At 37.7% G+C, this 16832-nt stretch overlaps 1 long non-coding RNA gene across 1 annotated transcript; it reads right to left on the reverse strand.

The window, feature by feature from the left end:
* Positions 1 to 6951: 6951 nt before the first annotated feature.
* Positions 6952 to 9145, reverse strand: LOC111395854. The gene is made up of 2 exons (XR_002702880.1): positions 8995 to 9145; positions 6952 to 7467 (listed from the first exon to the last, which is right to left on the reverse strand). It is a non-coding gene; the product is annotated as an uncharacterized LOC111395854 (long non-coding RNA).
* Between the last annotated feature and the right edge of the window lie 7687 nt (positions 9146 to 16832).

Here is a 16832-nt window from a genome sequence, read left to right on the forward strand (position 1 = left end):
GCCGTGTAGAACGTAAGCGTCGTCACATTCTTGACATTGTTCGCTCTCAACTTCTCTCTACATCCCTCCCAAAATTCTTTTGGGAAGAAGCTGCCCTTACCACTGTTTACACTATTAATCAAGTTCCAACCCCTACTCTCTCCAATAAGTCTCCATATGAGGTTCTATATGGAAAGGTACTCGATTATTCTCTTCTTAAAGTGTTTGGTTGTGTTTGCTTTGTCTTACTTCCACCTCATGAGCATACAAAACTTGAACCTCGTTCTCGTTTTTGTTACTTTCTTGGTTATAGGATTGAACACAAGGATATCGGTGCAATGACCTTATAGCCAAGCGTCTTCGAGTCTCTCGACATGTTCAGTTTTGAGAACACAAAGTGTTCACTAGTATATTTCCACTTTCATCCGATTGTCTCTCATACTCTCCAATTTTTACTGACCTTGCCATAGACCTCTCTCCAGATTTTTCCTCTAATGCAAGTCATGTCAGCTCATCTAGTGATCACTCCACACCTACTTCTCACGAAACTAGATCGTCTGATGATTATGCCATTCCATCCATCCCTCCTGGATCCTCTGATTTGGACGTTCGTCGTTCTAGTAGGGTAAAAGCACCTCCTAGATGTCTTGGTGATTACCATTATTTTTCTACTCTTGAATCTCTTCACGAGCCTCGCAATTATCGCGAAACTTGTTCTAACCCTATTTGGCAACAAGCTATGTCTAAAGAACTTGACGCTCTTCACAAAACTTATTCTTGTGATCTGGTTGACCTACCTCTTGGAAAGACTGTAGTTGGGAACAAATGCGTGTATGAGAGGAAAGCGAACTCCGATGATTTTGAAGTAAGACATAAAGCTCGTTTAGTGACAAAGGGATTTACTCAAGAGTTTGGCATTGACTACGAGGAGACTTTTGCCCCTGTTGCTCGTATTACCTTCTTCCGTTCTCTTTTAGTTGTCACCTTTGCACGTCAATGGCCTTTATTTCAAATGGATGTAAAAAATGTCTTCTTACATGGTGATTTGGCCGAGGAGGTTTATATGCAGCCTCCTCTAGGGAATCCTCATCCTCCTAGTAAGGTATGTCGTCTCTGACGTGCAATATATGGGCTTAAGCAAGCTCCCCGTGCTTGGTTTGCCAAGTTTACCTTCACTGTTGCACAGCTTGGGTTTGCTTCTAGACCCTATGAGTCTGCTCTTTTTACTCGTCACATTGACAATGGCATCACTATTATACTACTTTACGTTGATGATATGATCATTTCGGGTGATGATAATTCTGCTATTCATGAGCTTAAGCAGTTTTCGTGTCAGTATTTTGAGATGAAAGACCTTGGTTCTCTTAGCTACTTTCTTGGCTTAGAAGTGTCCCCTACCTCTCATGGCTACTCTTTGACCCAAGTCAAGTATGCTTCTAATCTTCTCACTCGTGCTGATCTGACAAATTGTAAGATAGTTGATAGTCCACTGGAGCCCAACATCAAACTTCGTCCTACTGATGGAGAGCTCCTTCCTGATGCCACTCATTACCAACAACTTGCTGAAAGCTTGATTTATCTCACTGTCACTAGACCAGACATTGCCTATACAGTACATCTTATTAGCCAATTTATGTCAGCTCCTCGTTCTATTCACCATGTAGCTGTTCTTCATATCTTACGCTATGTGAAGGGAACATTATTTTATGAACTTCACTTTTCTTTTCACTCATCATTGACGTTGAAGGTTTACTCTGATGCTAATTGGGCAGGGGACCCTATTGATCGCTAATCTACCACTAGTTTTCTTTTTTCTACTTGGAGACTCCTTTATCTCTTGGCGGAGTAAAAAGCATACCATTGTTGCTCGCTCTAGCACTGAGGCCGAGTATCGAACCCTTGCTGACACTACTTCTGAACTTGTTTGACTTCGTTGGCTTCTCCAAGATATGGGTATTTCTCAGCCCTCTAGCACTCCACTTTATTGTGACAATCATAGTGCTACCTAGATCGCTCATAATGATGTCTTTCATGAACGCACAAAACACATTGAGATCGACTGTCATTTTGTGCATCATCATCTTCAGGAAGGGACACTTCACCTCTTGTAAGTTCCTTCGGCTGATCAGCTGGCTGATATCTTCATAAAGGCTCATCCACACGGTCACCATCGAGCATGATTTGTATAATTAGCATTAATTACTTACTTTATGTGCTTGCCTCCTTCACCTATAAAAGGAAGGCTCTTATACAGTTTTATTTATCACAGAATACAGAAGTTTTTCACAATTCTTCCTCTATTCTCTTAGTTTTATCAACTTAATTGGATTATTTCTTGTAGAAAATGTAATTTTCCAATTTCAACTCTTATCGGATGAGTTGAACTTCCACTCTTTGTTTACGTGATACATCAGACTTTTGTAGCTCAACATATCTTTTTAAACATACATTCTCCAAAAAGCACTATTACAAAATTTATTTTTTCAAAAAATTGGGATCAAGCATTTCTAAAGTATCATATTATGATATTATTTTTTGCATAATATAGAACAAATATGTCTAATAATGATCCAATCGAATTGATTATATATTTCTTACCTTATATTAGAAATTTAGAGCAAAACTAGACTTAATTATAATAATAAAAGGCAGTTTAATAGAAAATTAAATTTTACATTTTTATTTCTATTGAATGGGTTGATCTTATTGATATAAAATGTAGTAATGATTTATCTAGCATTGCATAGAACTCTCCGCTATCTCGTTAAATTGGACTTTTGTAGCGTAACATAGGCCCCACCACGTGTGCCCTCCTATGTTTACTTATGTAGTCGATATCTCATATTCTCTATTGAGCTCATCTTCAATTTTGAATACAGCTTTACAAGTATGCAAAAAAAAGAAAAGAAAAATGATGAAGCATATCTAATAAATGATGAATTGGTTAAGAAGAACATGAACATCTACACTCTTTAATTGATGGATTATAATTTTTTCTTTTTTTTGTAACATTGCCTGGACATTTTTTAATTAAATTGATTAGAATCAACATCGTTATTTTTCACGAAAGGAAGATAGACAGAGTTCGAAATTTATACTTATTAGAGCTGTAGATATAAACTTTATATGTATTCGTTAGTTAATTCTTTTAGTTAGTCAGTTAGCTGATGGCTAATTGGCCTTTTTTGATGCTATTTACATAGCTGTTGTAAATTCATTTCCTGTAAGTTGAATGAAAGAACAATTCAGTCTTCAGACTTCAATTCTGAATCTAATATGGTATCAGTGCAAATTCCTTCATAGATGCAACTAATTTGTTCTTTGATTTGATTCTCAAATGGAGTCATCCATTAACAAATCTGCCATTGATGAACCTTCAAGTCCTTACTTTCTTCACCACTCAGATAGTCCGGGATCAATCCTGGTATCTTAGTAGCTCACCTGCGATAACTATGCCTCCTGGAATCGGGTAATGACAATTGCGTTATCTGTGAAAAATAAACTTGGGTTCATTGATGGAACCATATCCAAGCTTGAATGTACGAATTCTGATTTGAGCAATTTTTGGATTCGAAACAACAATATAGTCATCTCCTGGATTTTGAATTCCATATCCAAGGAATTTTTTGATAGTGCGCTGTATGCTAAATCTGCATATGAGATCTCGAATGATCTGAATTATAGATTCCAAAAGAAAAGTGGACCGTACATTTTTCAATTGAGGAGAGAACTGATGAATCTGGCTTAGGATCAAAGTAATATCAGTATTTACTTTACTAAACACAAAACAATTGGGGAGGTAATTACCGTACTAATTGCAACATTGGAAAATGTAATTGTAGCGGTGTGAAGGAATTGAATAATCATTATCAAAGGAAGTACATAATGTCATTTCTCATGGGGTTAAATGACTCATTCTCTCAAGTCAGAGGACGTATATTACTTGTGGATCAATTGCCTCAAATTAATAATGTTTTTGCCTTAATATCTCAAGAAGAAAATTAGAGGAACTTACATAGATAGCTATCAGAAATGATTCGAATGGAACTGTTGCTTTTGCCTTAAAAACTGATAACAGCAAAGTAGTAGGTAATTCTGGATCTTATAACACTAATTCAAGGTTTGGAAATGCTTGAATTATCAAGGAGAGACCTTATTGTACTTATTGTAATTTTCATGATCATTCCATCGATAAATTTTATAAGATCCATGAATATCCAACGGGTTATAAGACAAGATCAAGGGACAACTTCCAGAATACTTCTGGCTTTAACTCTGTTAATATAATTTCTGCATCATTCATCTCCCAAAATGAAGATAAGCAACTTGACCAACAGCCAGGCTTTGGAAATTTTGTTTAGAACTTGAATTCCAACTAGTAACAATAGTTGATGGCTAATAAGTGTGTTTTTGCATACTTATTTAGGTCACAAACAGGACTTAATGACGAGCAAAATGATTGAATTGTGATTTAATCTCGTGACATTTGTGAATTGTAGGGAACACCGATGAATATGGTGAAATTTAAGAGAAAAGACGCAAAAAGAGACTAAAATGACGCAAAGTGAAAGTTCAGGGAAAAGGTGCAATTATCCAAAAGTTGACCCGATGAACAAATCGAGAAATTGATTAAGTCAAATGCCAATTGATGATATCTTGGAACGATGGAATGGAAAGAATGAAGAAAAGAAGCCAAGAAGTGAAGGATTCAAGTAGAAAGACCAAAATGAACTTCTTACATAGTTGGTAGCACTATGCAACCCCTCTATGCAGCCGCATAGAGGCAAACCAAGAGTTAAATGTCACAAAACTTTTACTCTATGCGACCGCATAGAGCATTTTTTAGGTCAAATCCGTAGTTTCCTTATTCCATCGAAACTCTTATGGAAACAATCTTTTTAGGGCCCTATATAAACGAAAACTCGATTTGAACGAAGGGGACACCATTTTTACAAGAAAAAGAGAGATTTTGAAGGAGAAAACGAAGAGAGAACAAAAGGAAAACATCGCGCCAAGTGAAGATTTGATTAAAACTTGATTCGGGTGATGAAGTTTCTTCAACTATTTTTGTATTTTCTTCTTTTTAGCATGTTAGGCTAGATTTTTTATTGTTAGGAGACCGATGAACCTTATAATACTACGTTTGATTTTTGATTTGGATATTTGACATATTTAAACGCATGTTCCGGAATTGAATGATTTATTACGTTTTTATTTCCATATTGTTATTGTGCACGTAATTATATGATTTTGATGGCCTGTTTTATGCATTCGAAAGAAGGAAAATACGCTCGACATAGTATAAATCATCATAGGGTCCGATAGGGGATAGAAATATACCTCTATGCCTTGTGTGAATTGTTGGATATTCATGAAATCATAATGCATCCCTGTATGTTAGTATTCGCCATAGAGATATAGTCGAATCACATATTGGGATCGGTTTGGCATTGCTCGAGAGAGATTACTAAATTAAGATAGGAATATTGATTCATCTTTTGTGGGACTGTGTGTCAAATTTACATGATTGAAAATTGAACGGGTATTGCCTGAAAATTCGAGATCCTAGTGCGTTAGTAAATTCATTAATTCCATAAATTCTCGTAGATTGTGTCCAAGTTATTTTGCATTAAATATAATTCTCTCATTCTTAATTGCATCATAGTTCACATTTTCCTTAGTCAAATCACAACACATAAATCCTACTTTCGTGTTTCAGTTAAGGTCATAATAGGTTGATTTGAACTAATTCAACCCTTGTGGGATCAATACATGGATTCATAGTCTATTTTATTACTTGTTAAGGAACTGTACACTTGCGGTGGGGTTTAAATTGAAAGAAATAATTTCTTGAACAATGACCATGCTATCCACTCACTTGGAGTAAAGTTCAAACATAGCTGCTTCTGATCAACACGACAACATCATTTCATATGCTGTAGGTATATGCTACTCCATAATAGTAAATCTTATTTTTTTTCATCCAAACATATTTGGATAGTAGACTCGAATGCAACTAGACATGTATACTCCATCGTTGTTTCCTTCATGTTAATGAGAATTATTGATAATTCCATTGTTACTTTGCCAAATCACACACAAACCCAGTCAGGCTGTGTGGTAATGTCAAATTGATCTCAAACATTATACCATGTGATATCCTATTTGTGCCTTAATTCAAGTTCAGTTTGTTGTCTATTAGTGCCCTAAAACTTATATTATAACTCACCATTAGTTTCTTTCATGATCATTTCATCATTTAGGAAGCTAAAACAAAAAGGATGACTGGCAGGGGTGATCGATTACAGGATCCTTGATACCAAAATTCTGAAATCGGTTTCAAGTGTATAGTTGGCACAATACACTTGGTTAACTTTCTTTTAAAAGATGGAATAGTTTGAAGGATCAATTGTTATATGATGTTACAAAGTTCAATCAAAACATTTCTTGTTACATTTGTCCTCTTGCAAAATAGAAAATATTAGGGTGCGGTTGGCTTGTGTTTTCGTTTTCTGTTTTCATTTTTTAAAATAGAAAATGTTTTCTGCATTGAGGGACTATTTTGGAATTACAGAAAACATGTTTGATTTATCATTTTGAAAAATGATTTCTCAAAATAGAAAACTAGAAAATGCGTTTGGTTTAAAATTTTTAGAAATTGTTTTATGACATTCGTTTAATTAATTTGATTATTTAGTAAAACATAATAATTTTATATTAATATATTACCATATAATATATATTTTAAACTTGGTGAATTTACTATTTTTTCTTGCTACAAAAATAAAATAATAAATAATAAATTTTTAGAAATTGTGTTATGACATTTATTCATTGATTTGATTATTTAGTAAAAAAAGGAAATAATAATTCTTCCAAATTTTTATCAAAAAAATAATGGAAGTTGAAAAATGTTGTGGATTTTAAAAAATAAAACACTAAAATAATAATAATTTAACTTGAAAAAATAGGGAAAATAATAAATGATATGGATTGAGAATTATAAAAAGTGATTATGAATGGTGAGACTGCAACAAGTATATAATATCAAGTCAACTAAGTTTGCAAGCTTAAATGTGAACGGTTTAAAAAAAAAAAAAAAAAAAGAGGAAAAAAGGGGTTAGAATTTAAACAATAAAATAAATCTATGGAATCATGTATGAGTCGTTGAGTAGTCATTCCACATTTGTGTAGCAATATGATCTTTGACTTGTCGCATTTGAGATGTTTGACTAGCATCAAATTGTACGACTTCTCGATCTTCACACAATTCCGACACATCTTCAAATATCATATTCTCCGATGAATATTGAGCAAAAAGTCTATTCAAAGCATGCTCCTGATGAACAAAGTTATGTATTGTGCAACATGCAGTAAGAATGTGTCTCCGTTTAACTTCAAAATGGGAAATCTTGCCTTTAATACTCCAATGCAACGTTCAATAATGTTTCGACACGCTCCTCCTTTACACGCGGTCTTCCTCGTCCTCTATAATCACGCAAATGATATCTTCAGCCTCGATAAGGAGCAAGAAATTCGGGCATGTTTGGATAGCCAAAGTCAACAAGATAAAATTGATCTAAAAAAGAATTATAATTTAAGACTGAAATATTGTAAAAATATTTGACGACTTCTTTTGATTAGGATCTACCTCCTCGTGGCATTGGAAAGTTGTTTGATTCTTTTGTAATTGTATCAATGAATACTCGAGAATCATTAGCGGTACCTTCCCATCCAGAATACACAAATATGAATTTCATATTATAATCACATGTCAGCATCACGTTTTGTGTTATATTAGTTTTCCTTCTATGAAAAGATGTTTGTCTTGATGCAGATGCCCAAGCTGAAAGATGGGTTCCATCTATTGAACTTAATTTCCCAAAACTAACTTTAATGGAAATATATTAGCATTAACTCAAAATGTTTTCCTCTTTTCCATAATTGTTTACCAATCGATTAGCATCAACACCTCCACCTTCCAACTATGATTAAACACTCACAAGTCGCTTCTCTGGCTAAGTAACCATTTCGCAAAAGATCCTTATGACTTGCCACCACCTAAAACAACCAAAATTCAAAACCCAAAATGTCCAAGTCATGTATCACAAACCAGCAATTGACACCACCAAATTGCTATTTGCTTCCAAAGGACACTCATTCTAATAAGGGAAGGAGAGATTTGGAGGTACAAACTTTTTTGTTTGTCCTTCTCATTTTCTTGGCCTCATTTGATTAATTTTGAAGGAGATATATTTCATAGGTAATTCGAAGGTGAGCATGCATCAGTCTCAAGGGCAAAAAAATCTAGACCACATACTGCTTTTCTGTTACGGACATAGTTCAAAAAATTTACGCACTGCATTTTGAATAACAATGAAAATTTGGACTACTTCTAAGCACTTTTGCAACTATAGTGCTTCAACCGAGTGACTGTCCTAGAGTTTTTTCCCATTTTTTCTGATTTGAGGAACATTCTAAAATTATCACAAGAATAGTAAAATTAAAAGCCAATTCATAACCTATTTGGAAGTGATTTTTTGGCTCAAAAAATTGATTTTTTGATCGTTATGTTACTATTCCAGTCGTCATATTTGATTTCTTCTCTCACATGTGGACTCCACTTTTCTCCTAACAGTCAAAAAATTAATTCTCAAAATCACTGCCAAACAGGCTATCATTATTTTCTGTACACTTCAGTGTCTCAAACACAAATCTCAGAAAAAAATCAGATGAACTCAATAATTTTTCACACACAAATCTCATAATTTTTGTGGCACTCACAGTTCATTGCAAGATACAAGAAATGGATATTTAGAAATGGATATTTAAGTTGGGCGAAAACCCTTCTTGATTCTGATTTCAGTATCTAGCATCCACTTTTTTATTTAAATTAGATTATTACCAATAAAAACCAGCAAAATCAAGAAAATGTAAAAGCAAGAACAAGATGCAACTAAAAACCAAAAAAAAAAAAAAAAGGTTTCCAAGCAAGTTTTGAGGAAGATTACGTACCTGCTCGCCAGATTGTAGGACCTCGTCCGAGTGGAGGATGTTGTTAGACGGAGGACATCGTCGTGTGAGCTGATTGGAGAAGGCGTTGAGTAAAGTGAGAGAGGAGAGAGGATTCGTGAGAAAAGGGCAAACTTCTGTTATATTAATTAGAATTTTACTATAGCGCGTTTTTAGTGTTTTGGGCATTTTGAGCATTTTCAACTAAAAACACCCAAAATGAAGAAGAAAAAAATCGTTTTCCATTTTTAGTTATAAATTTTTCCTTGTTTTCGAAAATGTATTTTCGGAAATGGCGTGTCAAACACGTTTTGGACATTTTTGAAAACTAAAAACAGAAAAACGACTGGAAAATGGCAAAGGGAGTGCCCCCTTATCTTTTGATTCAAATAATCATTTTTCAAATCGTCTATTTAATCTTACATATTGTGACATTTGGGGGGCCTTATCAAGTTACATCACATACGGGACATAGATTCTTCTTGACTTTATTTGATGATCTCAAGATTTATATGGATCTATCTTTTAAAACATAAGTCAGATGCAGCAAATGTTATTCCATGATTCTTCAATTTGGTGACAACTTAATTCAATGCCAAAATTAAGATATTCAGATCAAATAATGCTCATGAATTGGCATTCATTGAATTCTTTGCTGAAAGAAGGACTATACATCAATCCAACTGTGTTGAAAGACCATGACAAAATTCTGTCATGGAGCGCAAACATTAGCATCTTTTAAATGTAACAATAGCTCTATATTTCCAATCAGCTCTATATTTCCAATCATGTTCTGGTGATTGTGTGTTTGCTGCCACCTTTCCAGTCAATAGAACTCTATCTCCTCTCTTGAGACTCAAAATACCTTATGATGCCTTGTACAATAAATCAGCAGACTACACTGCACTTTAGAGTATTTGGTTGTTTGGCATTTGCTTCCACCTTGTCTACTCATAGAAATAAATTTCAACCACATGCTAGATTATGTGTTTTTTTTTTTTTTGGGGGATATCTACCTGGGGTTAAAGGTTATAAACTCTATGATGTGGCTTCGAAACAAAAATTCCTATCACGGGATGTCATATTTCATGAAGAGATATTTCCATTTCATATGGTAACTGATGTCAGAAAGTCACAAAGAATTGTTAAGCCTTCTACATATCTTAAGAGATTTTCATTGCAACATGATTTCTCAAAATTCCCACCTTCCTTACCAATTAGATCATAACATTGGCCATTTTGTGTCATATGACAATTTGTCCCCCAGTCACAGACATTTGATATTGAATGTGTCATCATAGTTTGAATCACAGTTTTATCACCAAGCTGTAAAATATCCTCAAATGCGTTTAGCTATGAAGCTTGAGCTAGATGTTATTGAACTCAATCATACATGGTCTAATGTTTCTTTACCACGCGGTAAATATTATGTTAGCTTCCAATGGATGTACAAGATCAAGTATAAATCAGATGCATCAATTGAAAGACATAAAGCACGCCTTATTGCAAAAGGTTATACACAGCAATAGCGATGAGGTTTATATGGAGGAACAGGCATTGGCATACATGGAACGGTTGGATGGTCGGCTTTCAAAGACATTGATGTAACTTTTGCGTTTGGTGTCCGTTTTGGGCCCATAACCCCAATTCGGAAAGGTATGACGTACGAGGGTTTTTGGGCATTTGAAGTCGTTTAGTGTGTCAAAACAGCATTTTAAGTTTTTGTGTTATTTATTTTCAACATTTTTTATTTCCATTTTGTAGCCCAGCCCATTTTAGGACTGCTGGCCCAGTAGTTTATCTTTTCTTTCATATTTAAGATGCTGCAAGACGTCTCCTAGGGTTTTCTTGGTTGTTCACGAAATAATAAAAGTTTGTTTCTGAATTCAATCAATTTGGTTATTGTTGTCGTGTGTTTGTAGATTCAATCTACATCATTTTGGTATTAGAGCATGGTAAATGGGAGAGGATGTGGTGGTGGTGGTGGTGGTCGTGGTCGTGGTGATGAAGTTGCAGATCTGCGTAATCAAGTTGAGGCGTTGACAATCCGATTTGATCAATTCATGACGTGGGCGACATAGATTGTGCATAACGGAACACCTCCTGCTCCTCCACGTCGTGCCCCAGTGAGTGATGGTGGAGGTGGATCTGAATCAGGGGAGAGGTCGGATGAGGAGACCTGTCAGAGGCACGTGGTGATCATGTTCAACAGCCTCGTGTGCAGCAGCAGGACGCGTTTCAGCGATGGGAATCCGGATTCAAGGTTGATATACCTGAATTTCACGGTGGAATTGAGGCAGATGAATTCCTCGATTGGCTGGCGGCAGTAGAGGAGATCTTGGATTACAAAGAAGTGCTCGACAATAAAAGGGTACCTTTGGTAGCGACTCGTCTGCGTGGTCGTGCTGCTGCGTGGTGGCAGCAACTGAAGCAAAATCGGATCCGTCAGGGTAAGGCGAAAATCCAGTCGTGGGAAAAAATGAAGAAACAGTTGAAGGCAGTGTTTCTTCCCTTTAATTATTTCAGGACTTTGTATCAGCGCTTACAGAATTTGAGACAAGGCAATCGATTTGTAGATGTTTATTCCACAGAGTTTTAGCAATTGATAGCGCGAAATGATGTGGGAGAATCAGAAGACTAGTTTGTAGCGCGTTATATTGGTGGACTACGATTGAATTTGCAAGACGTCCTAAATATGTTCTCACCGGTATCTGTTTCTGAGGCTCACCAGCGAGCACTTCAGACCGAAAATCAATAACAACGTCGTTCTGTAGTAGGCATTTCTAGTGTTCCTTCTGGAGGTGGGGGTCGACAATTCGCCCCAAATCCCACATCTGGTCCGTCCCAATCCTTTACATCTGGGGGTCAGGGCGTTAATCGGAACACTCGGCCAGTGGTTCCTCCAACCGCTAATCCGGGTGGCTGGGCTCCTCCTGGTGGACGAGGGCGTGGAAGTCAGTGTTTTGGTTGTGGTGGTTTTGGTCATTTGAGGAAGGACTATCCATCTCATGGGCAGCCACGCCTAGGTTTGTTCATTGGAGGGACAATACAAGCCGATGTTAACGATCCTGTTCATGTGGAGAATGAAGAAAAAGAGGATGAAATTGTGCATACAGATGACACGGGGCCTCTTTTGGTGGTCCGATAGGCGTGCCTTACGCCTAAGGGGTCGTCTGAGGACCTGCAGCGAAACAATATCTTTCTGTCTACGTGTACCATTGGAGGAAAGGTGTGTAGGTTCATCATTGATTCAGGCAGTTGCGAAAATGTGATATCTGAAGCGACCATGCAGAAGCTGCAGTTAAGCACCGAACCTCATCCTGCTCCCTATAGCCTAGCATGGTTGAGATGAGGTAATGAAGTTTGTATTACTAGCCGTGTGTTGGTATCTTTTTCTATTGGCAATGCGTATCGTGATAGTGTTTGGTGTGATGTGGTGCCGATGGATGCGTGTCATTTGTTGTTGGGTCGTCCATGGCAATTTGATAGGGATGTGTGCCATAAAGGGCGTCGAAATGCATATACATTCACCTTTTCGAGTAAAAAGATTGTACTACTACCCTCCAAAGATACGCAGTGTCTATCTTCGGCAGGGGACAGTAGTAATCTACTTTTTCGATCTTTGTTTGTGCGTGAGATGCTGGCAGAAGGTGTTGTACTGTTGTAGTGGGAACTGAAGCGATAGGAATGTCGACAGTTCCTATGGTAGCCGAGGGGACGGGTCTTCATCCCAAAGCTGCCGCCTTGGTGTTTTAGTTTTATGATGTGTTTTCGGATGACCTTCCACAGGGTCTTCCACCTTTGCGGGATATGCAACATCACATTGATTTGGTACCGGGTGCGTTATTGCCTAATCGCCCACATTATCGAATGAGCCTAGTGGAACATGAGGAGTTGAGGAGACAAGTAGAGGAGTTGGTGCAGAAGGTACATCAGAGAGAGCCTCAACTCGTGTGCAGTCCCCACACTCCTAGTGCCAAAAAAAGATGGGAGTTATCGGATGTGTATAGATAGCAGGGCCATCAACAAAATAACAGTTCGTTATCGCTTTTCGATACCGAGGCTAGATGACTTGCTTGATCAGTTGGGCGGCGCAACTGTGTTTACCAAACTGGACTTGAAAAGTGGTTACCATTAGATAAGAGTCCGTCCTGGTGATGAGTGGAAGACAGCATTTAAGACACGGGGGGATTATTTGAGTGGCTAGTTATGCCGTTTGGACTATCCAATGCACCGAGCACGTTCATGCGGGTGATGAACCAAGCACTTCAACCGTTTATTGGTAAATGCATTGTTGTATACTCCGATGACATATTGGTGTACAGTGGGTCGGAGGAGTCTCATGATGTGAATCTAAGGGAAGTCCTTACTGTTTTACGCAAGGAGAAGTTCTTTGCAGCCACTAAGAAGTGCGTGTTCTATACCGATAGTGTTTTGTTTTTGGGGTATGTTGTGTCAGCCAGTGGGGTAATGGTGGATGCAGCTAAGGTTGATGCGATTCGACAGTGGCCGCGTCCACAGTCAGTTTCTGATGTGCAGAGTTTCCACAACTTAGCGTCGTTTTATCGACGATTTATTCAGCACTTCAGCACCATCATGTCTACTATTACTGATTGCATGAAGAAGAGTAAGTTTCAGTGGACACCCGAGGTTGAGAAAACATTTTTGATCATTAAGGAGCGTCTGACTTCAGCTCCAATACTTACGTTGCCTGATTTCACAAAACCTTTTACATTACATTGTGATGCCTCTAAATCGGGTATCAGAGCTGTCCTCAGTCAGGAAGGAAAACCAGTAGCTTATTTCGGTCAGAAGTTGGCAGGGGCTCGTGGGAGTTATAGCACTTACGACGCAGAGCTTTATGCTGTTGTTCAGGCCATTCGCCATTGGCGACATTATCTGTTTCAGCGAGAATTTGTCTTATACAGTGATCATGAAGCCCTCAAGCATTTGTCAAGCCAAGAGTCTGTATCTGCCCGTCATGCATCATGGGTTGCCTTTTTGCAGTAGTTCAACTTTGTCATTAAACATCAGGCTGGTTCTTCTAATCGTGTGGCAGATGCGCTCAGTCAGCGGCATGGGTTATTAGCGCGGCTACAGGTAGTGGTCACTGGGTTTGAGACATTTGTCTCTCTTTATGCTGATGACCCTTATTTTGGCCCCATCTATCATAGTTTACTACAGAGACCCCATTCCTCTTTTCTGTTAGAGGATGGGTATGTGTTTAGAGGTGTTCAGTTGTGTATACCAGATTGCAGCCTTCGTCTGAAATTGATTGAGGAGTTTCATGGTGAAGGTCATGTTGGGCGAGATCGTGCTTTGGCTTTGATTAGCGCTTCATTTTTCTGGCCTACTATGCATCGTGAAGTAGAGAAGTTTGTCTCACGATGCAGGGTGTGCCACGTGGCAAAGGGGAAAGCCACAAACGCTGGTCTTTATCGACCCTTACCAATGCTTTCAACTCCATGGACTAATATTAGCATGGATTTTGTCTTGGGTTTACCTCGCACACAACGTGGTAATGATTCCATCTTTGTGGTGGTAGATCGTTTTTCTAAAATGGTGCACTTCATTTCCTGCAAGCGCACCACTGATGCTGTCAAGGTTTCTCAACTATTTTTCAGAGAGATTTATCGGTTGCATGGGTTGCCCACTTCCATCGTGTCTGACAGAGACACGAGGTTCATCGGTCACTTTTGGCGGAGTTTATGGAAGTCAGTTAACACGTCGCTCAATTTTAATAGTGCTTATCACCCTCAAACTGATGGGCAAACAGAGGTAGTTAATCGTTCTTTAGGTGACTTGTTGCGGTGCTTGGTTGAGGATAATCTACGCTCATGGGATCAGCGGCTTAGCCAGGCAGAGTTTACATATAATCATGCTAGAAATAGAAGTACCGGTTTCAGTCCGTTCCAGGTTGTGTATAGTATTTTGCCCTGCAGCCCTATTGATTTATTGACTCTGCCCTCTAAGACTTGGCTGCATGGGACAGCTGTTGACTTTGTTCGTAGTTTGCAACAAGTTCACGAGGAAACACGAGCTAATATGCTAGAGTCCAACCGTAAGTATAAAAAGGCGGCTGATCGGCATCGACGTCCAGTTGAGTTTGACGTTGGGGATTATGTTTGGGCGGTACTGACTAAGGATCGAGTGCCATCTCATGAGCATTTGAAGTTATCACCTCGTACTATTGGTCCAGTGGAAATTGTGGAGAAGATCAACCCCAACGCCTATCGCCTTCGACTTCCTTCCCATATACGAACTTCTGATGTCTAATGTAAAGTATCTTTTGCCATACCATAGAGACAACGTGGGAGATAGTGCTACCGGTTCTGATTCGAGGGCGAATCCTATTGATCCCGGGGAGAATGATGAGGTTTATGTGCAGGAACAGGCATTGGCATACATGGAATGGTTGGATGGTCGGTTTTCAAAGAAATTGATGTAACTTTTGTATTTGGTGTCCATTTTAGGCCCACAACCCCATTTCGGAAAGGTATGACGTACGAGGATTTTTGGGCATTTGAAGTCGTTTAGTATGTCAAAACAGCATTTTAAGTTTTTGTATTATTTATTTTCAGCATTTGTTATTTCCATTTTGTAGCTCAGCCCATTTTGGGACTGCTGGTCCAGTAGATTATCTTTTTTTTTTCATATTTAAGACGCTGCAAGACGTCTCCTCGGGTTTTCTTGGTTGTTCACGAAATAATTAAAATTTGTTTCTGAATTCAACCCATTTGGTTATTGTTGTCGTGTGTTTGTAGATTCAATCTACATCAAATAGGTCTTCGACTACTTTGATACTTTCTCTCAAGTGGCAAAGATAGTAACTACCAAAGCTCTATTAGCTCTTATAGCATACCGTAAATGGCATTTGGTTCAACTTGATGTTAACAACGCTTTCTTGAATGACGACTTGTCGCTATCCTAATATATAGGTTTAAAAATTATAATATGGAGGAGACATATAACCTTACGTCCATGGATTTACAAGGTATAGTTTCTTTTGTAATCTTCTAATCAATATAAAGGAACTTCTTTAAAATTAGAGAAGCATACAAGAAAACACAATTTCCCAAGGAAGATGATCAAAATTCAACTAAACCTATGCAAAGTAGATTTGCTCCCTTAGGTGTGGCATTCCTCATTTATCAAGTGTCAATAACCCCTTCTCTACATTTAGTTCTTGAACCTTTAAAAACTTAAAATATTCTCCTTAAGGCTAATCAATTTGCTACCATATTACCTTCACGACACGCAGGAAAATGAAATTTCGAGTTTACATTGCCTGTAGCGAATTTCTTCTAACTTATTGCACAACCCTGGGGCTGTTTGCCTTCTTTTTAATCAATTGGATAGTGGTCACTAAGTCTATCTCCGTCCAGACAATCAAGCCAGTGCTTAAAGATTTCATCTCAGCTTCTATGCAAAGAACATTCTCCATAGAATTCATAAAAGGCAAATAAAACATTACCCTCATAGTCCCTAACCACACACACCCCCGCTAGTTGCAAGATTAGAGGAGCCATTAAGACAACCATCAGCCAAAATATATATTTTGTTCTCAAATACACCTTTAAAGTTTCAGCCCCTAACTAAATTCCTGAATGTATCCCTGTACAGTACTTTGCAAAATGCACACCAGTTGGTTCAATTTCTTGCAATATGCAGATTGGTTAACGACTTCTTATCTTAAGATTGTTGGCTACTTGGCTGGATTTAAAATATTGAAGTTATACTTTATATTGGAATATATTTATATAACTTACTTTTTTTCCTTATTTTTAAGCAAAAAAGCTAGTAGTTGAAAGAACCATTCTAAGAGACGCCTATCCGAGAAA

The sequence above is a fragment of the Olea europaea genome, chromosome 6 (assembly GCF_002742605.1).
Source record: "Olea europaea var. sylvestris chromosome 6, O_europaea_v1, whole genome shotgun sequence".
In the NCBI taxonomy this organism is placed as follows: Eukaryota; Viridiplantae; Streptophyta; class Magnoliopsida; order Lamiales; family Oleaceae; genus Olea; species Olea europaea.